Source organism: Macaca thibetana, chromosome 9 (genome assembly GCF_024542745.1).
Source record: "Macaca thibetana thibetana isolate TM-01 chromosome 9, ASM2454274v1, whole genome shotgun sequence".
NCBI classification, from domain to species: Eukaryota; Metazoa; Chordata; class Mammalia; order Primates; family Cercopithecidae; genus Macaca; species Macaca thibetana.
The window spans coordinates 23,401,643-23,404,561 of record NC_065586.1 but is presented as its reverse complement, the minus strand read 5'-3'; positions in this window follow the sequence as shown (position 1 = coordinate 23,404,561).

Below are 2,919 nucleotides of genomic sequence, written 5' to 3'. Positions count from 1 at the left end.
GAGCATTCAGAGAATAAAAAGTGTTCTTTTTAAATTTAACATAAGGATTAGAAAACCCCAAAACCAGGAGAAAATCTAAAGAGAAGAACAGCCAGAGAAATCAGAAAATTAGAACACAAGTCCAGGAAGTCCAACATCAAAATTATGGGATTGTCAGAAAGAACCAAGAAAACAGGAGATAAGATGATAAGCAACATTTCTTAGAACTAAAAGATATCAGCTTCTACTTTGAAAGGTCCATTGAGTACCCAGCACAGTGGAAGGAAACAGACTCACCCAAGGGCACATCAGTTCAGAATACCACCAAAAATAAGTTTTAAAAAGCTTCTGCAAGTTAGAAAGAAAGAGAGGGAGAAGAAGACATGTGGAAAGCAGCAGGATTCAGAATGGTTTTGTACTTCTCAACACCAGCCCTGGAATCCAGAAGACCATGGAGCAATGCCTTCCAAATTGTGAAGAAAAATTACTTCCAACCTAGAGTTCAATTCTCAGCCATAAATTGCAGGGGAGGTAGAATTAAAACACTTTTAGAAATGTAAGGTCTCAAAAGATGTGCTTTTCATGCACATTTTCTCAGGAAGCTATTGAGGATGCCCTGATAAAGACATACCTGAGACTAAGAAGAAAAAGAGGTTTAATTGGACTTCCAGTTCTACATGGCTGGGGAGGCCTCTGAATCATGGCAGGAGGCGAAAGGCACTGCTTACATGGCAGCCACAAGAGAAAAATGAGGAAGAACCAAAAAGCGGAAACCCCTGATAAATCCATCAGATCTCGTGAGATTTATTCACTATCACAAGAATAGCACAGGCCCCTGTGATTCAATTACTTCCCCTGGGTCCCTCCCACAACACGTGGAAATTCTGGGAGATACAATTCAAGTTGAGATTTGGCTGGGGACACAGCCAAACCATATCATTCTGCCCCTGATTCCTTTAAATCTCATGTTCTCAAATTTCAAAACCGATCATACCTTCCCAACAGTCCCCCAAAGTCTTAACTCGTTTCAGCATTATCTCAAAAAGTCCACAGTCCTGAGACAAGGCAAGTCCCTTCTGCCTATGAGCCTGTAAAATCAAAAGCAAGCTAGTTACTTCCTAGATACAATGGGGGTGCAGGTATTGGGTAAATACAGCCGTTCTAAATGGGAGAAATTGGCCAAAACAAAGGGGTTACAGGGCCCGTGCAAGTCCGAAATCCAGGGCGGTAGTCAAATTTTAAAGCTCCAAAATGATGTCCTTTGACTCCAGGTCTCACATCCAGGTCACGCTGATGCAAAAGGTGGGTTCCCGTGGTCTTGGGCAGCTCTGCCCCTAAGGCTTTGCAGGGTACGACCTCCCTCCTGGCTGCTTACAGGGGCTGGCATTGAGTGTCTGCGGCTTTTCCAGGTGCATGGTGCAAACTGTCAGTGGGAGCTACCATTCTGGGGTCTGGAGGACAGTGGCCCTCTTCTCACAGCTCCACTAGGCAGTACCCCAGTAGGGTCTCTGTGTGGGGGCTCTAACCCCACATTTCCCTTCCGCAATGCCCTAGCAGAGATTTTCTATGAGGGCCCCACCCCTGCAGCAAACTTTTGCCTGGGCATCTAGGCATTTCCATATATATTCTGAATTCTAAGTGGAGGTTACCAAACCTCAATTCTTGACTTCTGTGCACCTGCAGGCTCAACGCCACATGGAAGCTGCCAAGGCTTGGGGCTTCCACCCTCTGAAGCCACAGTCAGAGCTGCACATTGGCCCCTATCAGCCATGGCTAGAGAGGCTGGGATGCAGGACACCAAGTCCCTAGGCTGCACACATCACAGGAACCCTGGGCCCGGCCCACGAAATGGCTTTTTCTTCCCGGGCCTCCAAGCCTGTGATGGGAGGGACTGCTGTGAAGGTCTCTGACATGACCTGGAGACATTTTCCTGATGGTCTTGGAGATTAACATTAGAGTCTTTGCCACTTACGCAAATTTCTGCAGCCAGCTTGAATTTCTCCCCAGAAAATGGGTTTTTCTTTTCTATTACATAGTTAAGCTGCCAATTTTCCAAACTTTTACACTCTGCTTCCCTTATAAAACTGAATGCCTTTAACAGAATTCAAGTAATCTCTTAAATGCTTTGCTACCTAGAAGTTTTTTTTCCACCAGATACCCTAAATCACCTCTCTCAAGTTCAAAGTTTCACAAATCTCTAGAGCAGGGGTAAAATGCCACCAGTTTCTTTGCTAAAACATAACAAGAGTCACCTTTACTCCAGTTCCCAACAAGTTCCTCATCTCCATCTGAGACCACCTCAGCCTGGACCTTATTGTCTATATCACTATCTGGATATTGGGCAAAGTGCCAAACTTTCACAAATTTTCCTGTCTTCTTCCAGCCCTCAAACCTGTTCCAACCTCTGCCCGTTACGCAATCACTTCCACATTTTCAGGTATCTTTTTAGCAATGCCCCACTCTACTGGTACTGATTTACTGTATTAGTTCATTTTCATGCTGCAGATAAAGACATACGTGAGACTGGGAAGGAAAAGAGGTTTAATTGGACTTATAATTCCACATGGCTGGGGATGCCTCAGAATCATGGCAGGAGGCAAAAGGCACCTCTTACATGACAGTCGCAAGAGAAAAATGCCGAAGAAGCAAAAGTAAAAACCACTGATAAACCCATCAGATTTCATGAGATTTAATCACTATCACAAGAATAGCACAGGAAAGATCGGTCCCCATGATTCAATTACCTCCCTCTACATCCCTCCCACAACACAATTGGGAATTCTGGGAGATACAATTCAAGTTGAGATTTGGGTGGGGACACAGCCAAACCATATCATGCCCTCACCAGAGTGAGGGAGTAAACTAAGAAAGAATATGTAGGCTACAGGAAAGAGGAGATTCACACCAGGAGAGAGGAAAAAAAAAATAGAGAGAGAATTT